The 25,447-nt window shown below is 43.3% G+C and overlaps 1 pseudogene; it reads left to right on the forward strand.

The window, feature by feature from the left end:
* LOC123489666 overlaps window positions 1-25,101 on the forward strand; it is a 49,246-nt pseudogene extending 24,145 nt beyond the window's left edge.
* The last annotated feature ends 346 nt before the right edge of the window (window positions 25,102-25,447 follow it).

A 25,447-nucleotide genomic window follows, 5' to 3' on the forward strand; every position in this document is an offset into this window, starting at 1 on the left:
AACCTAAAGCGTTTTCTTGATGTTTTTCTTAGAATTTGTTCAGTTCTTTCTGAGAATTGGGGAGTTTTGTATTAAACCCCCTATAGTCGATGTCGGCGCTCCGCATAAATGTATTTGCATAATAAAAAAATCCCCATCAAAATATGTCACTTTAATCTAGAGATCTTTTTGCATTCGATGTGTCTCAATCCACCACATCCGCCTATGTAGCACTTCCTCATCTGCGGTGAAAGGTGACAGAGTAGAGCAATGTTTGTCAGATCATGAGACATCCTGAAAATAAGTCTTCTCACAAAATCGTCTGTAGCATCCAAACGGTTTGGCCTACAAACATGAGCAATGGGCTGTGTCAGGGCTGTGTCATAGATCCTTATCTCTGTCAGGATAACCCTGCACAGACCTCACATGTATAGAAGACTATTACGGTAGTATAATCTATTGATCAATGGTCGCAAATTCAATTTCTTTCTCTCTGGGGCTTAAATCTAAGCAAGCCTAAATATCTTATACACTATTGAGTGATAATACACTTAAAATTAGTGTTTATTTTATATTTTCTTACCAAGATAAATTATCTAACGTCATTAGCAGATCATTTTGCTTATTAAAAAAAAAGGTTTAATACGCACAAGTAATGTATCTTATTTCAATATACTTTTAAAGATATTTTAAGGTAAAATATCTTGAAAATCATCTTGAAATAAGATAAGTGTGCAAGAACTGCTTGTGTTTAAAGGAATGGTCTAGATTGAGGCACCGTTGCTCTGACTTAAGGATGTTTAGTAAATGTGTGCTGATGTGTTTGCCAGGTACCAGAGTATCCAGAGGACCATGGCCACAGACAGGAGTGAGGATGAAGGAAGCAGAAGCAGGAGTGAGAGAACAAGCCTCAACAACAACAGCAGTGAGACAGACTCTCCTCCAATGGCTAATGGTAAGTGGGACCTCACCACAATGTCACAATTACAGAATGCAATAAGCTGAAGTGTAGGCTTACTTTGTAAAAAGTAATGGGTATACAAAGGGTTTTCAAAGTTTTACACACAACCTTGTACTCGACTGTCACCATTCAGTTAATGTTCCTTTGTTCTCTCCTGGTGTCTGTGTGTAGAGCTGAGAAGAGACAGCTCCTCTTCCTCCTCCTCCTCCTCGTCTCCAGTCAACAGTCAGAAGATCACAGCTCTGTTACAGAGCCCAGCGGTGAAGTTCATCACACACCCAGAGTTCTTCACTGTCCTCCACGCCAACTATGTCAGTACCTACCCTGGTGGACAATTATATCTATACACATAGTGGACAAATATAACTAATATAATTTCCTTTTGAACACCAATGCCAATACCAATGCTCAGTAACATATTCTAGTCTTCAGTAACAGATGCTGAATATTCTACCATTGTGGTTCAGATTGGTTGCGTATGGTGTTTCTAGTTTCCCATGGTCTATGCTGTTGTGTTCTTCTCTTCTCAGGGGCCTACCGCATGTTCACCAACAGCACGTGCCTGAAGCACATGATCCTAGAAGATTCGCGGGACACTCGTAACCTTGAGAGGTACCAGCACAACAGAGACCTGGTCACCTTCCTCAACCGCTTCACTGACGCACAGCTGGAACTGCCCCGGGGCTGGGAGATCAAAACTGACCCACAGGGCAAGGTGCAGAGACATCAACCCTTAGTTCATCCACAGCAAACTCACCCACTTATTCACATAAGAGTTTATTGTTCCTTGGTTGAGAAGATGGAAAATATGTGAAAAAAAGTAAAAAAGTATACTAATGATGCTATTGATTTGGTCTTTGCCTTCAGATCTAGCGGTGTTTAGATTAGTGTTTCTAACTTTGGTAAATGTGTTCCTGTAACATCTTCTCTTTGGTCCAGAACTTCTTTGTTGACCACAACAGCCGGGCGACCACGTTCATCGACCCGAGAATCCCCCCTTCAGAACGGTTGTCTGCCCAACCACCTGACCCACAGGCAGCACCTGCAGAGATTACGCAGCTACAGCGCAGGGAGAGGTCAGAAGTCAAACAGTACTATAGAGAATACAATTCCTTGTTTTTAAGTGTTGTAACTGTTTGATTGAGGACCATAATGTATTCAAATTATGGAAATATGGAATTGAATTTATGTATTTGCTTGTTTATAGCTGTACCTTTTGTCATATGTATTCTGTCAGGCCTCTGAGGTGTCCCGTAGTCGAGGTGCGGCCTTGTTGTCACGGCCTGGGAACAGTGTGGTTGCCGCGATACGGAGCCAGCATCATCCTGATCCAGTGCCACAAGGTGTGTCCTGTACATACAATACACAAAGAACACAATCATAATTCACATTTACCACGTGTTATAGTTTCTGCAGTTAGTCTGTGTAAGTCAGTTTCTGCTGTGTGAGTCAGTCTAACCGTCTTCTGAAATCAATGTCTTTGTTCCACTCACAGCTTATAATGAGAAGATAGTGGCCTTCCTGCGTCAGCCTGGAATACTAGAAGTTCTAACGGAGCGCCAGCCAGCCCTGTCCAGGAACCATTCCCTGAGGTAGATATACACACTGGGGGATGAATTGGATTTCTTTTTCATATGAAGAATTTGTAGATTCAGAGAATGTATTCAGAGTATTGGTTCCATACTTCCATAACTGAAGTTCCCACTGGGAAAAATAAAGGGTAAAACCTTACATTACAGTGCCCTTATTAATGTGTAACTGCTCATGTAATTACAGTGTAACAAGTATTGTAATTACGCATTATTACACTACTTAGCAGTAACCCTAACCTCAGCCCTAACCTAGCCTCAACTCTAACCCTAACTTTAACCATAGCTAATGTCCACATCATGGTTCAACCTTACATTTACATTTACATTTACGTCATTTAGCAGACGCTCTTATCCAGAGCGACTTACAAATAGGTGCACCACCTTAACCTCAACCACAACCCTAACCCTAGCTTCATGTCCACATCCTGGTTAAACCCTAACCTCAACCCACAACCCCTCACATTGAGAACCAAAGTTGGAGTCAGTGTCAGAACCTATATAGACCCTTATACGTAGGACGTGATTCCTTTTCACAATTCAGACCCAGACCTGTACATAAGTTTAACCTTACAAAACAACATAATCAAGCTCTAAAAACATTGAGCAGCAATCAGAATATTGTGATTAAACCAGCAGATAAGGGGTCTCAAATTGTTATAATGGATCAAATGCAATATTTTCTTGAAGCTAATAGACAATTAGATAATGTCCAAACACTATGTCCCATTGCTCCACTCAACTTACAACTGGAAACACAAAGACTCATCCGGAGATAGTGGGTAAACTTTATGAGGATAAGTATATTACAGATAAACAGATGGTCTACCCCTTTTGGGCAGATTCTCAGACCTAGGCAGTTTTACTTACTGCCTAAAATACATCAATCTCCTGGGGCGTGGGCCGGTTCTCTCTCGACTTCCCTGCGGTAGACCAATAGCAAGTGATTGTGTCTCAGAATCTTATTGTATTGCTGAATATATAGATTTTTTATATCAATCCTCTTTCTCAGCTACATTGAAGTCGGAAGTTTACATACACCTTAGCCAAATACATTTAAACAATTCCTGACATTTTAATCCTAGTAATTAAATTCCCTGTCTTAGTCAGTTAGGATCACCCACTTTATTTTTAAGAATGTCGAAATGTCATAATAATAGTAGAGAAGAATGATTTATTTCAGCTTTTATTTCTTTCATCACATTCCCAGTGGGTCAGAAGTTTACATACACTCCAATTAGTATTTGGTAGCATTGACTTTAAATTGTTTAACTCGGGTCAAAGCGTTTCGGGTAGCCTTCCACAAGCTTCCCACAATAAGTTAGGTGAATTTTGGCCCATTCCTCCTGACAGAGCTGGTGTAACTGAGTCAGGTTTGTAGGCCTCCTTGCTCGCTTTTACACACTTTCAGCTCTGCCCCACAAATGTTCTGTAGGGTTGAGGTCAGGGCTTTGTGATGGCCACTCCAATACCTTGACTTTGTTGTCCTTAAGCCATTTTGCCACAACTTTGGGAAGTATGCTTTGGGGTCATTGTCCATTTGGAGGACCCATTTGCGACTCAAGCTTTAACTTCCTGATTGATGTCTTGAGATAGTTGCTTCAATTTATCAACATAATTTTCCTTCCTCATGATGCCATCTATTTTGTAAGGTGCACCAGTCCCTCCTGCAGCAAAGCACCCCCACAGCATGGTGCTGCCACCCCGTGCTTCCACGGTTGTGATGGTGTTCTTCGGCGTGTAAGCCCTTCCCTTTTCCTCCAAACATAATGATGGTCATTATGGCCAAACAGTTCTATTTTTTGTTTAATCAGACCAGAGGACATTTCTCCAGAAAGTCCCGATCTTTGTCCCCATATTGCAGTTGCAAACTTCTGTAGTTCTAGCTTTTATGCGGTTTTGGAGCAGTGGCTTCTTCATTGTGGGCGGCCCTTTCCAGGTTATGTCGATATGGGGCTCGATTCTATTGTGGATATAGATACTTTTGTACCTGTTTCCACCAGCATCTTCCAAAGTCCTTTGCTGTTGTTCTGGGATTGATTTGCACTTTTCGCACCAAGGGCGTTCATCTCTAGGAGACAGAGCGGCGTCTCCTTCCTAAGCGGTACCTTGGCGGCTGCGTGGTCCCATGGTGTTTATACTTGACGGGCTCTTGTTTGTACAGATGACGTGGTACCTTCCGGCGTTTGGAAATTGCTCCCAGGATAAAACGTCTACAACCCTTTTTCTGAGGTCTTGGCTGAGTTTCTTTTGATTTTCCCATATTATGTCCAAGCAAAAGGACTGAGTTTGATGGTAAGCCTTGAAATATATCCACAGGTACACCTTCAATTGAACTCAAATTATATCAATTACATTTACATTTTTAGTAATTTGCGCCTCTTATCCAGAAGCGACTTACAGTTTGAGTGATGAGTGCATAAATGTTTCATACTGGCCCCCTGTGGGAGTCAAGACCCATAACCCTGGCTTTTTGCAAGCACCATGCTCTACCAACTGAGCTACAGGAGGCCTATCAGGAGAGCCTGTTAGCCTATCAGAAGCTTCTCAAGCCATGACATACATTTTCTGGAATTTTCCAAGCTGTTTCCAATAGGCAAAAGTCAACTTAGTGTATATAAACTTCTGACCTCACTGCGAATTGTGATACTGTGAATTATCAGTGAAATAATCTGTCTGTAAACAATTGTTGGAAAAATTACTTTGTCGCTGCTACAAAGTAGATGTCCTAACCGACTTGCCCAAAGCTATAACTTTTAACAAGAAATTTGTGCGGTGGTTGAAAAGCGAGTTTTAATGACTCCAACCTAAGTGTATGAAACTTCAGACATCAACTTGTATGTGCAGGGATACTTATGAATTTGTCAACAGGCTGAAGGGTTCAAAGATGCCAATAAATGCTTTTTTATTCTCCATTGATATGAATTCTCTGCACACAAACATAGATACCAAAATAGGTCTACAGGCAGTTTTACCGCAAATACCTTTCAGAGGTATCCTGACCTTAGTCGACCAGATAGGGTTATCCTGGATTTTGTTGGGTTGAGCCTCACCAGAAAGGACTTTTTGTTCAATAGGAAGTACTCACCCTCCCCGATACATGGTTCAGCAATGGGGAAAGAAAGTCGCCCCAAGTTTTGCAAGTGTGTACATTTGTTTTTTGGAGGAAACTGCTCTCCTTAAATGTAAGACCTTACCATTTGCTGCACCTTGAGGCATCTGGATGATATTTTTGGACTGTGGGTAGGCTCCACCTCTGAATTCTGGGAATTCTTAAACATTTTGAATTCACATCATTTCGCAATCACCATTACACATAATTTCATTACCAGAAAATGTGAATTTCTAGATACACAGGTCTTTTTCATTTCAAAATGAGGGATAAACCAAACAATTGGCTTAATAAAGGTTTCTTTAAGGAAACAGATAGACATGCCCTCCTTCACCAAAATGCCAGCTTCCATCCAAAACACACATATAGGGTTGATCAAATCACAACTTATACGTTTCCCCACAGAATCCCTTGTAGTTTCACTGGGGGATATAGAGAGGCCACAAGAATACTCTTCTCAGCCTTAAGGCCCAGGGGCTACTCTAGGCAGTTCCTGAGAGAGTTGGTAAGGCTGAGGTAAATCAGACCTTCCCAGACCTATGGAGCATATAAGGTAGAGAAGGATCAACGCCCTGTGGTTTCATTTGTGAGGACTTATTCTCAGGCTCTGGTGGGGTTCAACTGAACTTAAATCTAATTTTCAACAGTCTCCCAGAATGATTATATGAGCGCCTTGAAAGATGTCAGGGTAATCTCAGCCTTGGGGGAATAAGAACTTGAAGGACATCTAGTACGTTCAAGTTTGACTAAGAAAAACTGATACAAAATCAAACATTTTACGCAAACAAAGTTTCTGTCCAATAGGCATTCAGGCTTAGGGGGGCCCCAATCAGGCATAATGTCCGGTTGGATACTGGAAATGTAGTTTTATGCGATTGGGTCACTTGTTTGTCTTAAACTCTATATTGGAGAGACACAAAATACACTACAATGCAGACTTAAAAAACAATAACCACATTCAGGAAGATGATAGATCCACTGTATTTGTGTGCCCACTTTAGGGCTCATACAGTAGAGAACCTAATAGAACTTTTGGACTGGAGATGTCAATATGGGGTGGTAAAAAACTCAAAGACAGAGGTTGGGCGACAATGGATTAGAACAGTGGAACCATTGATCCTCTAGGCCTTGCTCAGAAATAGTAAAGCCACTACAGTAATTTTGTCTCCATCTTTGGCTGCTTTGGATACTTGGAGTCTCTCTCTCTGGGATTTCTGAATTGGTTTTGGATAAAGCTACAGATCTATTGTACTTGTCATGATGATTATTATGTTTGTTTGGATTCCAGTAGAATTCTCTTTATCTTTGATTACTTTTGTGTGGATTTGGTAAGAGATTGTGTGATGGAAATAATTCATCCATAGGCTTATTTTAGTTTAAATTTGAGTGAGTATTGATAGGAATTAAATTTTTTCTCCCTCTTTTGGGGATCCGACTTAGGATTTGCACTTATTTCCCATCCCTTATATTCCCTCTAGTTGAAAGCACTTCAGATTCATTATTCTTATTTAATATATGTTGGTGTGTCTCTAAATATACATGTAAAGATCTTGCTAGCTATCAGCAGCCTAGTATATAGACCTTTCCTTTTGAAAGGACTGTTGTCTGGAACTTCTTCTAACCCGAATCACCCCCGAGGCCTGAGCCCTAACCCCTAACCCCCTCTGGCTCCTATGCCTATACCCCGAACCACTCCAGAGACCTGAGTCTTACCTTAACCTCTCTCGGCACTCATACCCGACCCTTAAACATTCTGAGGCCTGAGTCCTCCTAAACCTCCTTGGTTTCCCTTGCTAACCCTAACCTCTAGGGAGATTCAGATGCTTTTACCTACAACTATTACAAATATTTTGTCTACAAATTATTTTGAATATATACTCCCCTATTTTCTTATGTTAAAATCACGCACAACCTAACCCTAGCCTCATGTTCAACCTAACCCTAGCCTCCAACCACAACCCCAACCCTAACCATAACCCTAGCTTCATGTGCATCCTCGGTTCAGCCTTTATAGCCTCCAACCTACGGCCCTAACCCTAGCCCAGTGTCTACTTCCCGGTTAAGCCTACCCTCAACCACAACGTTAATCCCTAGTTCATGTCCCACATCCCGGGTAAACTTAACCCTAGCCCCATCCTCAGCCTTAACCTAACACTAACCCTAGCCTCAGCTTCTTAACCTAATACTAACCCCAGCTTCAGCCTTAACCCTAACACTAAGCCGAACTGCAACAAAAACACTAACCTAGCTTCAACTTAAAAACCTAACACCCCAACCCCACTTCGCAAACCTAACCTAATCTAGCTCAGCAAAACCTAACCATAGCCTGGTAACCCTAGTACATTGTGTAAATAAAGTGTAATAATGAGTCATGTGGTACACTGTAAGTTAAGGAATAATTACACAGTAATAAAAGCACTGTATTATAAAGCGTGTAAGTCAAATAAAGTTATTATATTCTGCTCAGGTTTGATAAAACATACCCAGTCTAGTCCAGATTATAGTGTATGTTTATATATGTCTGTGTCATGTGTGCTTTCAGGGAAAAGATCCACTACATCAGAACAGAGGGCACCCAAAGGCTACTGGATTAAATGGCATGTGATGCAACCTGGTGATACCGTTGAGTAGGTGGACTGTTAATTACCCCCTGAATGTTTCATTTGTAGTACTGTCATTTATTTCCCATGTTTGTGACTTGTTGGATGTCCCTACAGCTTGTTTGAAGAGGAGATCATGTCTTATATTCACGCCCTCCTTCCATCCTGGCTTCCCCAGCTCTCTCCCTGCTGTTACCGGGGTTCTTCACCACAGAACTCTCCAGGTGGGTTGGCATAATGGAAAGCGAGCCCGTGGTGGGTTGAAAATGTACACACAAGAAAATTGGGTTGAAAATGTATTCACAGGGTGTGGTCAAAAACCATGTCCGTATAGTTTTTTGTGAATATCCATGTCTCATGTCATTGGAGGACAGCATGTCATGGAGTTGAATGTGCTTGTCCCACCAGGAATGTGCTCGAGAGCGAGAGCGCCTGCCCCTTTCCGGAGAGGCTTTGAGGCCAAACTCACGCATAACTTCTACCCAGGAAACTGGAGGCTAAAGGCTACGGCCAGGGCCCAGGAAAGATCAAATGGAAAACTGTCAAAAATGTCCAGCAACATGATTACTCACACCTTTTTCAAATACAGTTAGGGCTCTATACAAACCTACTGTTTCCAAGAAAGCGGTAGTGTTGTGATATGCAAGTCTTTTAAACCTTACTATATATCCATGTCTGTGTTGTTAGCATCCTATGATGTTGTTGTGTTTCAGGCTTAGTGTCGGAGAGGCCACTGGCTTGGAGGTACCGCTTTAAGCAGGTGATGGCTCTACCACGCAGGAACCACAGAGGAATAAGCTCTACATCACCTTCATAGGAGAGGAGAAGTACGCAATAAAAAGCTTCTTCATTGAGCTGAACTACAGACATTACAACAAAGAGGGCCTTTGATCCTTGGTTCAACCATTAAATGAAATAACATGTCTTTCCATTAGCGAATTAAAGTCATTACTTGAAGTAGTAATGAGACGTGTCAAGAAAAAAAAAAAAAAGCGATTGTCTTTTAAAAAAAGCAGACTGCTAGTTTTTGGGCGATAGAAGGGTTAGCGAATGTTTGTTTTAGTTGTCTGCTTCTTACATAACTCTGGTCTCTTCTTTTCCCACGCTTCGTCAGGCTGGTCTACTGATGGGCCATCCAGAGAGTTCTTCTTCCTGCTGTCTCCAGGAGCTGTTCCAGCCCCTACTATGGCCTGTTTGAGTACTCAGCCAGCGACACATACACCGTCCAGATCAGCCCCAATGTCCGCTTGGCAAGTAGGGAACCATCTGGAATGGTGAGGAGGGCATCTGCTTGTCCTGTGTTTCAAGATTCCTTTAAACTCATGAAACACTGGGAATTGTGTTCATTAGACCCCAATGGGAAGATAACCCAGCTGAAAAGGGAGGTACTACCTTGACTTGTCTTATTAGAAATGCTCTTAATTGTTTTCCGTTTGCAAAGCATTTTCAAATGTTTTACATTGTCTAATGAACATGACCCTGGGCTTATTCTTGTTTGTTTAACTATTGGAGAAAAAAAAGTAATGGAGGTTTTCCTTGGAAATCTCGTGTCATGTCTCCACTTTAATTGCATTGGATTTGTAGTTTTGTGTGAGACCTGTCTGTGTGTGTTTGTGTGCAGGTTCGGTTTAGTGGGCGTATTTTCGGGACTGGTGTTGATGCACCAGTGTCTTCTGGATACTTTCTTCTTCACGCGGCCCTTCTACTGAAGGCTCTCCTCAGACTGTGAGTGTCTCTATCTGTCTGTACGACATTAGCCTTTACAATTCTTCTGTACAATTTCTCTGTGCACCGCATTCTTTACAATTACACAAAGGAAATGCACCTCAGGCTAGTGAGTGGGTTACTCCCCTTGATTGACTTTAAGGTAGTGGGTTGCTTTGTGCATTAATACCTAGTGAACCCCAAAGCAGTTCATGTGTGGAGATAAGTATGTTTACCTGTGCAGAGCCACTGACCTGAGTGATCTGGAATACCTGAACGAGGAGTTCCATCAGAGTCTGCAGTGGATGAAAACAATGACATCACTGACATGCTGGACCTTACCTTCACTGTGAATGGGGAAGTCTTCGGACAGGCGTGTGCGTGTCCTCCACAGGAGGTTGGTAGCACCTTAAGTTGGGGAGGACCGGGCTTGTGCGTAATGGCTGGAGAGCGGAATAAGTGGAATGGTATCAAATACATCAAACACATAAGTACTCACCAAATGCGTACAAGTGTCTAAACAAACCCAATACAAGTATAAAGATTATAGTTATTTTACATACAAAATTAGCCTCATGATCAGTGTATATCTTTCATGTATATCCACCTATATATATAAAAGTATGTGGACAGCCTTCAAATGAGTTGATTCAGCTATTTCCTTAGCACCCGGTGCTGACGGGTGTATAAAATCAAGCACACAGCCATGCAATCGCCTTAGACAAACATTGTTGGCAGTAAGAAAGGCCTGAAGGCTCAGTGACTTTCAGCGTGGCACCGTCATAGGATTCGTCACTTTCCAACAAGTTAGATGCGTCAAATTTCTGCCCTGCTAGAGCTGCCCCGGTCCAACTGTAAGTGTTGGTTTTTTAAAGTGGAAACGTCCTAGGAACAACAACAGATCAGCCCCATGAAGTGGTAGGCTACACAAGCTCCAGAAGCGGGCCCTTGGGTTCATAATTGCTGAGCGCGTAGCACGTTAAAAATACATCTGTCCTCAGTTGCAACACTTGCACCGAGTTCAAACTACCTCTGGGCGCAGCGTCAAAGCACAATAACTGTTCGTTCGGGAGCTTCATTAAATGGGTTTCCATGGCCGAGCAGCCACCCACACAAGCCTAAGATCACCATGCGCAGTACAAGCGTCGGCTGGAGTGGTGTAAAGCTTGCTGCCATTGGACTCTGGAGCAGTGGAAACGCGTTCTCTGGAATTATGAATCACATGCTCCCCGCCTGGCAGGCCGCGGACAAGTCTGGGTTTGGCAGATGCCAGGGGAAGAGCGATACCTGCCCCGAATGCATAAATTGCCAGCTGTAAAGGAATAATGGTCTAGGGCTGTTTGGGCTGGCCCCTTAGTTCCAGTGAAGGGAAATGTTAGCGCTACAGCATACAACCCGACAATTTTGTGCTTCGAACTTTGTGGCAACAGTTTGGAGAAGGCCCTCCTGTTTTCATGCATGACAATGCCCCATGCACAAGCAGAGTCCATGCAGAAATGGTTTGTCAATTTCGGAGTGTGGGAAAGAACTGACTGGCCTGCACAGAGCCCTGAAACCTCAACTCCATCAAACACCTTTAGGAGTTGTCATGACTTGCCCTCATGGGTTGAGGATCCAAAGATACCAGCTAGGCAAAGTTTGAACACCCCCTCTCCTAGGGGGCCAGTTTTTATGACTGGTTGTAAATTCCTTTTCCATGCCATGCAGTATTGGGAGAGGAATTTCCCTGTGAAACAAAAGGAATCTTCCACTTCAGGAACTCCTTAACATCAAAAGTGGATATTGAAACAATATTCGTACTTCCATGGGAATGTAAAGGAAATGGTCCAGTGGCGACTTAAGAAGCAATCATGTCAAAATTCGTTACTTTATGTTTGTGATGTCATTAAATAGGTGGAACAAAATAACTGTGTCTCTTGGGAGTATCTACTTCCCAGTTGAGTTTTGCATCTAATTGTTTTTATAAAACGAATGATTAAGTATAATAACACTTTTGTGAAGATAAATGTGATTTTAGCATTCTAGATGAGATGATTGTTTCCATATTCAGTTTGTTCTGTCAGCCTTGGCCTTGAATGAGCTCTACATGATGAAACCTTGCCCCTTGCTTACTCAAGTATAAAACCCCTCGTGACTGAAATAAACTCTACAGACCAGCAGACGTGAAGTGTGAGCTAAACGTTACAAAATTATTTAAAGCTTCTGGCAACTCCATTAGCAAAGGAAGACCAAGACAGATTTTGGTATAAGCCCGGATGTTTGCAAATGGTTCGAATTTCTACCAGACCAGGAAGCGTGAAGCTGAAGCTACACGGCTTAAAATGGTTAAACTCTGCAGACCAGCAGACATGCGGCGCAAGCTGAATATGGCAAAATAGTGAAACTCTGAAACTATCAACCTCTACACAAGGTGAAGAAGAAGACAACACACTGAGCACAGTCATCTCAGTCTGTAGCTGGCATATGTAGTCGTCTAGAGAACTTTTTCACTAAAGACTGCAAGGTTGGGAAGGACAATGCCTCTCCAGACAACCTTTGGTACATCTGAGTATTCCCATCTAGATCATGTTGTCTTTGGTAGAGGGTTCTCTAGACGACTTATATGCCGGCCTGAACTGAGATGATACAATGTTGTCTCTTCTTCACCTTGTATGAAGGCCAATTTCAGGGGATTTCACCATTACCATATTCAATAACGCTTCTGTCCTTTGATCTGTAAATTTATTGTTTTAAGCCGTGTGGCTTCGGCTTCGCATGATGATTCGGCCATTTGCTGTATCGGCGCTTTCTTCGCTCGTCTGAGTCGCGTAGGTTGTAGTTTAAGAGCACAATTTTGTAACGTTTGGCTCACGCTCGTCTGCTGATGCCAGCAAGTTTATTTCGTCTGGTTTTATAAGCGGTAAAAGGGCGTTTCATCATGTTTGTGTTCATCTGGGCGTATTTTTGACAGAACAAGTGTGTAAACAATCATCTCATCGACTAAAGTCATTTATCTTCACCAAAAGTGTTATTATCGCAATCGTGCATTTTTATGAAACAATTGGTAAACCTCCATAACTGGGAAGGTCATTTTTAAATTTTGTTCACGTCTTTAATGACATCCTGTGCGTAATGACTGACATGTTATTCTTTGAAATAAGCCGCTGACTAAATCCCATTCTATGATATGAATGTTGTTTCGTTATCACTTTGGATGTTGGAGATGCTTGAAAGACTCGCTGTTTCACAGAAGCCCTCTCCCTAGCCTTTGCATGGCATGGAAAAAGGGCCCCGCAACCGGTCATAAAGCAGCTAAGAGGGAGTGTTCAAACCTTTGCTAGCTGGCATCGTCCTCAACCCATGGTGAAGTCATGATTGGCTCTGTGCTGTCAGTCAAGGCTCTTCCACGCAGTGACAAACCATTCATGTGAACTAAGCTTGTCACGTAAGGGTATAAATGTGAGGCAGCTTCTCCCAAACTGTTGCCACAGACCGAGCGCAAAATTGTCGCAAATAATCATTGTATGCTGTGGCGTTAACATTCACTTCGGAACAAAGAACTGCTTCCCAAACGGCTCTGAACCGTTATTCCTTTGCAGTTGTCTCTGTTGGCGATTATCGTGCTCACCAGCATCTGCCAGGCCCAGATTTGTTATTGCCAAACAAACGGCGTGATTCATATTCGAAACGGCGTTTCACTGCTCCCAAATCAATGGCAGCAAGCTACGCCGCTCGGCTGTGTGTGACTTTGTGTAACCATTGTAAAGCCATTTAATGGCTCGACGGCGCATTATTGTGCTGACGCGTTGCTGAATGATTTGGAGCTCATGTCAAGTGTTGCAGCTTCGAGACAGATGTTACCGATGCTGCAGCAACTTCGGCTGGCAGGCCCGTTACTGAGCTTGTCAGCAGCCTACGCCCGTGACGCTGTCTGTTGTTGTTCACAAGCGTTTCACGCTTCGCAACAACAACACTTACGGTGACGGTGCAGTAACGAAACCGCTGACCGGAAGACGCGTATCTGACGACCGCCCCGCGTTAGTCGCCTCGAAACTTGCCAGCTGTCTAAAAATGCGCTCTTCTTCGACGCTTTCGTTGTCGCGCAACGGAAGCACTCGATTGCTGCAGGTGTATATGAAGTGCTGCACTGATCATGAGACTATTTTAACAATCAAGCCTAACATAATCTTATAATTTAACGCTGTTTGAACTGCTATCTTTGATGCTGGAAGACTACATGTGTTTGATGATGATGCCATTCCTTATTCGCTCCCAGCCGGCTCATTCAAGCCGTCCTCCCAGTGAAATGCCTCCTGTGGAAGGGACACACACACCTCCTGATAGAAGACTTCCTCTGTGAATAGTCAACATGTCGTGATGATGGGTGTCTTTCATCCACACTGTGAACTCTGATGGAGACTCTCGTCTGGTCTTCCAGATCTTTCAGGTCGTCAAACTCTGTAGTCGTTTATGCTTATCTCACCGTAGTTTCTTTGAGGTTCACTAGGTATTGTGCGCAGAAACGCCACCTTCTCCGGGATGGCTCGCTCATGACACAGTGCATTTCAGCATTGTGTGTGTAAATGCTGAAAGAGTATGCAAGAAAAGGTATCAAAGGCCAATGTTTGAGTGAACAGAAGACACCTCTCGGTAACAATAGAAATTACGAATCAATACCAGTGGATCAACACCGATCGCCCGCTAAACCGGAACCTGCCTAAACTACTGCAGGTCTCACACCTACAAATCAGTGCAATTAAATGACATATTTATGTCATAACCATTACTTTTTCTCCAATGATTAAACAAGCAAAGGTAAACTTAGTCATGTTCGATAGGACGATAATAAACATTTGAAAATGCTTTGCGCAGCAGAAGAGCAATTAGGCATTTTCTAACAAGACAAGTCAGAGTAATTACCTCGATTTCAGTGGTTTTCTCCCATTGAGTCGTGAACACTTTTGGTAAAAGAATCTTAAACACAGGTTCAAACGAACCTCCTCACCATTCAGATGGTTCTCTGGTGACGTGAGCTGACGGGCGATGTGTGGATTGTGAAGTATCAAACAGTGCATGTCAGGTTGAACAGCTCACGAACAGCGAAGAAAGAACTCTCTGGATATTGCTGTAGTCCCGGCCTGACTTGACGATAAGAGACCCGGAAATTATGTAAACAGACAAATAAAACAGGCGATGAATTAACCTCTGTATAAGCAACATAGCAGTTGACCCCAAAAGACAATGGATTTTTCTTGACTGCGTTCATTACTAAATGACTGACTTTAATTCGTCGTAAATAAAGACATGTTATTTCATTCAATGATTGAGCCTCAGAGCAAGGCTTCTTTCTTCGCGATGTCTTGTGTTCAGGCCAGTAGAAGAAACAGCGACCTCTTCATGAGGTGGCAGAGCTTATTCCTCTGTATTCTAGTGGCTGTCGCCTGGTGAGGCTGCCCTCAGAAATGAATCTCTCGTGCGACAAGCCTGAAACACAACATCTGGGATCTTGAACATGGATATACAGTATGGTCTTAATTACATACTACAACACTGGTTTGAAACTGTGGAGGTGCGTATGAAACTCTAACTATGACGAAAAAGGCCAGTGTCGTGTTGCTGAACGATATTGCGACAGTTTTCCTTGCTTATTCTTTCTGGGCCTGACGTGGCCTTTGGCTTCAGTTTCTGTAGAAGACTAGTAATTTGGCACTCAAAGCTCTCGACATGAGCAGGCGCTACCGCTCTCATTATTCTGAACAAGCACATTCAACTCCCGCTGACATCTTAGCCTCAATGACATGGTATAGATATCTGCAATACTAACCATATGTGACATGGTTTGACCAACTGCTGTGAATGCATTTTCAGCGAATTTTCTTGTGTGCGGCCCTGTCCGTTCCATTGAGTGCCAACCACCTGAAGTTCTGTAGTGAAGACCTGGTGAGCCAGGAAAGCTGGCTCCAGAATGAAGTGGATATGGGTATGATCTCCTCTTCAAACAAGCTGTGAACATCCAGCAGAGTGCAACATGGAAACAATGACATTACTACAACCAAACATTCAGGGATGTAGTGGCTGGTGCCACCCACCTCAACATCTTGAGTCTGCATCTGCATACCCGGTTTCTCAGTCTTTAGTGCCCTCCTATTCTGATGTAATGAATCTTTTCCTGAAGCACGCATGTTCTGAACATTATAAGCATGCGCGCAATCTGGACTGGGCTGGTATCAGCCTGACAGAGGTAACCTTTGACCCCGGTTGCTGCCCCACATTACAGTGCTTTTATTACTGTGTATTATTCCTGTACTTGATGTACCCATGACTCATTATTACACTTTATTTGTGCTTAGGAGTTTACTTCGGTATGAGTGATTGGCAAGATTTGTTGGGGACACCCGGACGACTAGGTGTGTTAGGAACAGTTGGCTTAGGGTTAGTGATTGAGGTCAGTTAGTGATTGGGGTAGAGACAATATTAATTGGGCCGAGCTAGGAACAGTGTTAAGTTAAAATTGTGTTGAACTAGGAACAAATTTGTGAGACTCAATGAACGTAACTAAGTGCTGATTAAAATTTGTTTGAAATGTTTGATAAGCTAGAGATGAGAGCAACCAATTAGTGAGAATCAGGTGTGGTAGAGGACGAGGCAATGGTGAGCAGGAATGGAACGAACATGAGCAAATTGGGAATGTGCGTGATACAACCTTGAAAACAGAGGGTATATTCAAGTAATTTGTGAACATATTTGTAATGAGTAAGCGTCTGTCTCCCAGAGATTGGAGTTGGGCATGAGGCCAGAGAGGTTGGTGAACTCGTCAAGAATATTTGGAGTCGAACATGGTCCGAAGGCCAGGCCAAGTTCGGGTGCTCTAGTGGACCGAGGTTAGCCATGGGAAGCCAGGGTGAGGTGGGGCTCCAGGCCTGGGAGACAGTTCGGAGATAAAATGATTCAGACAACAGTCATCAAGAAGGTCTGTATCTCACTGGGCTGATGACTGCTACAAGACTTTACATCTTCAGAAACATAACATATATTAATAAAATAATGAATACGAGTGCTAAAATAAGAGAGGAATAATAAGGATGAAATAGTAAATCCTAAGTCAAATCTGAGGAAAAAAATTTGAACCTATAAATATTCACTCAGGCCCAAACTGTGGCCTATGATAATTATTTCATCACGCTCTCTACTATCCACGCAATATAATCAAAAGACAAGAGGTACAGGAATCAAACAATACATAATAATCGTCATGACAGAAGTACAACAGATCTGTAACATCCTAAAGCAATTGATCAGTGAACTCCAGTGTCTAAGCTGACTCACAGGCGGAGACGGAAATTGCTGTGTGGCAACTCCTTTCTCGGTAAGGCTGGAGAATCGTGGTTTCACCATAATCGTGTCGCTCAACCCTCTGTCTTTGGTTTTACCACCCCATGACTGTCTCCCGATCCCAAGATGGAGACTATGCTGTATGAGCCTGAAGTGGGCATACAACACAGTGGATATATGCTCTGAATGTGGCTATATATGTTTTTAAGTCTGCATTATAATGCATTTAATGTCTCTCAATATGAAGTTTAAGATATGAGAACTTTCGATCACTTTTCAAACCACATTTCCAGTATCAGCTGGACATTATCTACGATTGGAGCTACAACCTGAATGCCTGTGGGTGGGAAACTTTTGTTTGGTAAATATTTATTATTCATCATTTCTTCTTTTAAATCAAAACTTGAATGTCGCTTCAGGGTTCTTATTCCTCTGTAAACTGAGATTACCTGACATCTTTCAGGCCTCATGTCATTGAGACTATTGAATGAATTTAAGTTAGTTAATTCCCAAACCTGATAAGTCCCCCTGAAATGGAGCCACGAGGCGGTATCCTTTCTCTTACATATGCTCCACGCCATTCTGGAAGTCTGATTACCTCGGCACAACACTCTCTCAGAACTGCCTGGCCTGAGCCTTAAGGCGAGAGAGGCTATTGTGGCCTCTCTATATCCCCAGTGGCGCCACTGTGAAGCAGTATGAACAGCGATTGATCAACTATATGTGTTTTGGATGAAGCTTCCCATTTGTGAAGGCGCATGTCTATCTGTTTTCAGCAAAGAAAACTTTTGGTTGCCAATTGTATTTGGTTTATCATTTTGATGAAAGACCTGTATCTGAAATTGTACTATGTATTGCAAATTATGTAATGTGTTGCAAATGATGTAATTCAAAATGTTGAAATTGAAGTCGAGTAATACCACGATCAAAATATCATCGAATACTAAGAATGCAACAATGTAGTCTTACATTTAAGGAGAGCAGTTTCTTCAAAAAACAAATGTACATTTGCAAAGCTTCAGGCAATTCTTTCCCGTACGTGCCTGTGTGCGGAAGTAGCATTGAACAAGTCACTTTCTGTGAGCTCAACTCCAACAATCCAGAGATAACCTGTCTGAGGCTAAGAGCACCTCAGGACTACCTGGCATTGCAACTGCCTGTAGACTATTTTGCTGTCTGAGCTGTGGCTTTGAAAGAAATTCTATGTGGAGAATAAAAGCATTTGTGGTATCTTTGAGCCCTTCAGCTATTATTAAATATAGAAACAACAACAACATACGATTGACCTTTAACCACACTGGGTTGGAAGTCATTAGCTCGTTTTCGACCACTCCACAGAACTGTGTTGACAACTATAGTTGGCAGAATCGGTGGGATCTTTACTTTGTGCATGACACAATATTTTCCAGCTGGTGTTGAACAATTATTCATATAATTCTGATATCTATTCAGTGATCAGACTACATACACTAAATTGACTTTAGCAGCAACAACGGAAAATTCCAGCGTCATGAAGCGAGGCTCTGATGGGCTGGGCGCTGCGACACTCACCGCTGGCTCGGTGTGGAAACATGATACTGCAAAGCCGGGTTAAACAATTGATTCCCACGAAACCGAAACATGGTATTTTATCTGCCTCACTAAGAAAAAGGTAAAACAACAGACAGAATTGTCTGTAAGTACTAGAAATGTAAGTATGTGACATGGTGAGTCAGGTGAAAGGTGTGCCTGGATGTTTCAGGCCTGCCTCGAAACTCAGCGGCGTATGAAAATCAAGAAATCGGCAGATCGAAAAAAAGGTTGTGAACCTCACAGAGTCTGGTTCATCATGAGGAGCAATTTCAAACGCTGAGAAATACCCGCGTTGTCTGGCCGCAAGCAATAATGGTACGCAGTATAAACACCATGGAACGCGCGGCCCGTCGCCGTTCTGCTCTGAAGATGAGCGTCTTTGATGCGAAAGATGCAAAATGTCACAGAACAGCAGCAAAAGAATAGCAACGAAGATAGTGGAAAACGAACGCAAAGTAATCTGCTATCACAATGAAGCAGTCTACCGCCGGCATGGCCTGAAGGCGCTCGGCAATAAGCCACTGTCAAACTACCACTGCATAAAGCCGGACGGTTGCGGCTGCGTGAGGACAAACTTTCGCGAATGTCTCTGTTCTGATTGCGCAAAAATAGTTTGTTTGGCCATAATGACCGTCGTATATTTGGAGAAAAAGGAAGACTACAAGCGCGGCATTTACCATCACTGGCACCGTGAAAGCGAAGTGGCAACATCTGCTGTGTAAACTGCGAAATATTGCACTTTACAAATAAGATGGCATCATGAAAGGAAGAATATGTTGATAGTGAAGCAGCATCTTGGGCATCAATCGAAGTTGAAGCAGATGGACAATGACTAACGCCTCCAAGGGTGTGGCAAAATAACTAAGTTTAACAAGGAAATCAGGTATTGGAGTGGCCATCCTGAAAGCCCTGACCTCAACCTACAGAAGACGATTTGTGGTAGACTGAAAATTATTGTGCGGCAAAAACTACAAACCTGACTCCCATTACCAGCTCTGTCTGAAGAATGGGCCAAATTCCATGGCGACTGACAAGATCAAACAATTTAAGTCAATGCTACTGAAATACTAATTGAGTAATATCTGCTACGATTTACTGAATGTGATGAAAATAAAGCATGACATTCGCATTCTTAAAATAGTGGTGATAACTGACACAAGACAGAATTTTTACTGAGACCAAATGTCGAAATTGTTTAAATATGGCGGCTAGGTAATGTAACTTCGACTTCAACTAAGCAACGAAAGAAGGATGTTCTGAGATCTGCTAACTAAACAGTATAATAATTCTGGACACAATATCACTGCTAATGATCTCATGCAGGGAAATAGAGAAACTGATCCCATATAGTGATGTATTTAGGCAGTAAGTAAAACTGCTGAGTCTTGAAGGCTCCTTCAGTTAGACTATCCTGTTTATCTGTAATATACTTATCATCTCATAAAAGCTATACTTATCTCCCGGATAATTGTGTTGGTGAGCAATGGGAACATGATTTGACATTATCTAATTGTCTGTTGCTTCGAAGATGTGCATTTGATCCATTATAACTAATTTGAGACCCCTTATCTATTCGAATTTTATCTGTTGTCTGATTGCTTTGCTCAATATTTTAAACTGATATGTTATTTCAACAAAGGTTGAAGCTTGTGTGCAGTGCAGTCTGAGTGTGAAGATCGCGTCCCTGAAGTGCTGTGGGTTGGTACTGACTCAGCTTTGATTCTTCAATGTGGTGTATTGGTGTGAGTTAGGAACTGGAGCGAGCAGGTAGTGCCTGTTATGAGAGTAAGCTGGATGATAAAGCGTCTGCTAAATGGCAGTAATGCTGAAGTAGCAAATGGTGAACCGCCGATGACGTCATGTAATTAGGGTTAGGGTTGAGAGCGAAATTGAGAACTGGGGTGGGAATTTACTGTAAATAATGTAAATAATGCGTGATTGCAATATGACCCACTCAGCAGTACATGAGCGGTCACACATTAACAAGGCACTATGTCTTCAGGTTTGCCCTTTATTTTTCACGGTGAACCGATTATGAAGTGTGGAACCAGCTCTCTGGTCTCTGAGTCTACAAGTCTTCATATGAAAAGAAATCGTTCATCCCCAGTGATGTATATCCTCGAAGGCTATTCCTGGTTTAGGCCAACAAAGCTTTCGTTAGACTCCTGGTATTCCCAGGCGGCAGAAGACCACTATCTTCTCATTATAAACTGTGAGTGAACAAGACGTGACAGTCTCACACGGCGAAACTGGCTTACACGAACTAACTGCAAGAAACTATAACTTGCATGTTAATGTGAATTATGATTGTGTTCTTTATCTGTTGGAACACACCTTATGACACTAGATCGGGATGCTGGCTCATGCTCATGTTGTACACTGTTCCCAGGCACGTGTTTCAAGCCATTCTGCCTCGGCCCTGACAGAAGATCCATGGCAAAAGAAAGGTACTGAATATCTTCAAGCAGTGCATAGATTCAATTCCATATTTCCATAATTTGAATGCATTATGGTCTCAATTGAAACGGTGCGCCAAAAAACAAGGAATTATACCATTCTCTATGTTTTGTTTGACTTCATTCTCCCTGCTGGCAACTAAAAATGTGCATGCTGCATTGAATCAGGTGTTGAGCAGACAACGTTCTGGTCTGAGTCGATATTCCGTGTTATCGACTGTTGTGGTCAGCTGAGATTCTGAGACAAAAGAAAGGCTGAGAACATTACCAAAGTTAAAGCTTGCTAATCTACTTGCCTTCAGATCTGAAGGCAAGGCAAATCAATATCATTGAAATATACTACTTTCATATTTCCATGTACCAACCGAAACAATGAAACTGCTGTGAATGAAATGAGTGAAGTTTCAGATGACAAGTTGATGTCTCTGCACCCGCCCTGTGGGTCGGTACAATCTCCAGCCAGGCAGACGGTGAAGGTGACCAGGTAAGCATGCTGTTACCTCTCCAGGTGCAGTGTCGGGTCTTCGGATGTGCTTCAGGCGCGTGCTGTTGGTGAGCATCGGTAAACCCTGAGAAGAAGAAGGGTGACTTGTATGAAGCTGGAAACACCATCGCGGCAATCTGAATACAATGGTAGAATATTCGGCATCTTATTACTGAACTAGAAATATGTGCGGCATTATTGTGGCATTGTGTCAAAAGGAGATATTTATCGCTGCCTGTAGATATAATTGTCCGCAGGTAATACTAACATGATTGTGGGCGTGAAGAAACTCTGGTGTGAACACCGCTGAGCTCTGTAGCTGAAACTGTATTCTTCTGATGACCGGACTGAAGGCGAGGAAGAAGAAGATCTTGGCTCTGCACGAACCTGAGAGAACAGGTATTAACTGAATGGCTAAATGAAATACCCAGGTTGTGATAACAAACACAGAAAACCTTTAACCGTACTTTTACCTCAAATAACCTACACTCCGGCTGTGCATTCTGTAATTGTATTTGTTGGTAGTCCCCTTACCGACCAGCCATTGAATCTGTCTCACTGCTGTTGTTGAGCCTGTTCTCTCACTCTGCTCTGCTCATTCATCTCACTCCTGTCTGTGTATGGTCTTGAATACTCTGGTACCTGGCAAACACATCGTACTGACTATAAGCATCGCCCAATCAAACAGCCCGATATCAATAGACCATTCATGAAACACAAGCGATTCTTGCGCACTTATCTTATTTCAAGATGATTTTTGAAATATTTTGCAGCCAAATATCTTTACATATATTGAAAATAGACTACACTAATGCGTGTGCTCTTTTTTTAATAAGCAAATGATCTATATGGGTAGATGAGTAAATAAATATAAAATAAACACTAATTTCAAGTATTATCACTCAATGTATAAAGATATTTAGGCTGCTTAATTAAACGAAAGAAATTGTTCATTTCGTGTCAATAGATATACTAAATAATCAGTCTATACATGTGGTCATACGAGGAATTATCTGACGAGGCAAGTCTATGACACAGCCTATTTTAACCCGACCTTCATGTTAACCAGGCAACATTGGTCTGAAGCATTTTGTGAACTGTTTGGAATGTCTCGTATTCTGACCTTAAACATTCTTTCTACTCTGTCTGCTTCACGCGAGAGAAGTGCTACATCAAACGTCTCAGTGAATTGGTTTAAATAAGTGCAAAAGATCTCTGGGTAAAGTGACATGTTGATGGGGATTTTATTAATACTGAAATACGACTATGTGACCTTGACAGAGTTTAATGCAAAACTCCCAATTCTCAGAAAAACTGAACAAATTCTAAGAAAAACATCGAAAGCAGCTTTAAATTCTTTCTGACCACCAGATGTTTTTAGCGCGATGTAATGTTTTCACTTGTTTTCTTTCAAGGCCAATGAAAGGCGCAATCAAGTATCTGCTGATAAGAAATTCGCGTGAGGTAAATCTGTGATGAAGAAAACATAATCAGGAATATTCAATCAACTAAATTTATTATATGCAAAATGTAATATGATAATGTGAGGAGGCCATATCTGGCTTTCACTGTACGCGGCAGGCAGTGGCTCTTCAAATACTCTGACAAAGCCTCCACTATCTGTTGGCCAACGAAGCAAGACTGAAGTCATTGGCGCAGAAGGCAGTCCCATCTCAAGCTCATTGTTCACGACATAGTTGCTATCGTATGGGCAGCACCCAAACCGTTCCTTTGTACTCCAATGTATATGTTGAGACAGTTTCACAGACAACAAAGGAAGCGTTGCTATCTGTGAGAAGTACAAATGTATCTCATCTAACTGCGTTGCGCTGAATAACGGCCTGTTATGAGAAACAGTTTATATCATGCAGTGATGAATGCATTCACTAAAGCTATTCATCATACAGATCAATTATGAAGAACCTTCACTAAAAGTATGCTCTGCCTCTCTCTTCTTTCTTCCGTCTCCCCATTCACTCTGCCTTCTGTTGAGCTGTTCCCATCTCTGCTGACGAGATCAGACACTCCTCATCCGTCAGTAACCTTCTACCTGTGTGAAGATCTGATACATAAGGCACACTGCATTTGCGGCTATTCACGCGGCGCTCGGCTCTATACACGCACACAAGCTGCACAAACACGCACGCACACAAACAGTGGAGTTTATTATTTCTTGGTGTATCATTAGTTCTGTCTGGCCTGGCGTGTTCATCAGCAAGATATGAAGAGCGACGACTCGGAAGTCTCAGACAAAACTCTCACGTGAGCGTGAACAAATCTATGGTGAGGTGTGGTCAGGGCGCGGAAGCCTTGGAAACTGGCGACTGGAGGAATGGCTGGCGGCGGCAAGCAATCTCGACGACAAGCAAGTCAGTATACCCTGGTTGCCGTAACTCGCTATCGCGAATTAGCATTCGGTGAGGAGCAGCTCATATCTCCAACAGGCCCAGGCTGCGGTATTCTCCATTCCCTTGACTCTGAGGCTCTGGAGTGCGTGAGCCACCTGCCACTGGGGCGCTCCCATCTCCTGGCTCCACCTTTCTCGGGTTCCATGTCTCGTCTGAGAGGAAAACATCCCCACCGGGCATGGCTGCGGCCACTGAGAGGCTCGCCTGTTCATGACTCTCGGCCCTCGCTGGAATTACTACGGCAGGAGCTCATCGCTGGATCTCGTCGGACTTGCTCTCTGGTGACCTGACCTGGCCGCAGGGGGTGGCGGCCTGGCGTCAATCGGGAACTGGGTGAACAGGCCTTCGATGGCAGGCTGCGGTGAAGATGCCTCGGGCCCGAGGTCGGGGACCTGCCTTTTCATCCTCTTCGAGCCACTCTGGTCCCTGTTCGAAAGCTGGTCGAGGCCTGGTGGAGTGTTTCAACCTCGGCCCCCTACTCCCGTCCTGGAGTGCAGTGGAGAAGCAGACATGGAAGGAAGGTGATGAATGCGGGAGATGTGAGTGAGGGCGAGAGGTTCGGGAGGCTCCCCAGGCAGCGGCTGACTGTCTCCGGAAGTCGGCACGAGGCGAGGCTGGGGTTCGGTTTCTTCCGCAAGTGATCCTGATGCGCGAGGCGCCTGTCCTTCTCCTGACCACCGCCTGTATTCTGCTGGCTCAACAGGCATGCCCATAATCTCCATTACAGCAGGGCTGACTGTTTCCCTCTGCTGGAAACCATATCACCCCCTGTGTCCTGCCCAACAGGCTGCTGCTTCTGGGCCAGCTGGCGAGGACTGGGCTGGCAGCCTGCTCTCTCTGCACCGTGGGCAGCTCTCTGCGGCCACAGCTGCAGCCTGCCTCTCCTGAGCCCCGTGACCTCTGTTCCAACTGGACTACTTTTTAGAGCCTTGGGCGCCTGAGTCTCTCTCCATCCATGGGTAAAGGCCTGTGGTATGCCCTTCCGTGAGCGTGACTGTAACTGTCTCGCAGCCAAGTACCAGGCTCAGCGTCTTCCTCTCATCTGTAGGGGGTCTGGGCGCCCAGCTGACTCATCGTCTCTCGGCCTGGCCTGAGCCTGGAGGGTGACCTCTGGTTTGGTCTCCTGCGCAGCTGACACTGCTCAGGCTCTGTGCTGGTACTGTCTTCATCGTCTGCGAGGCGGAAGCATTCAGTCGAGGCCTGTGATGGCCTGCCAGCTGACTGCCACAAGTGAGACATATCAACGTGAACTCACCTATTCATTAATTGAC

The sequence above is a fragment of the Coregonus clupeaformis genome, unplaced genomic scaffold (genome assembly GCF_020615455.1).
Source record: "Coregonus clupeaformis isolate EN_2021a unplaced genomic scaffold, ASM2061545v1 scaf3148, whole genome shotgun sequence".
NCBI lineage: Eukaryota > Metazoa > Chordata > Actinopteri > Salmoniformes > Salmonidae > Coregonus > Coregonus clupeaformis.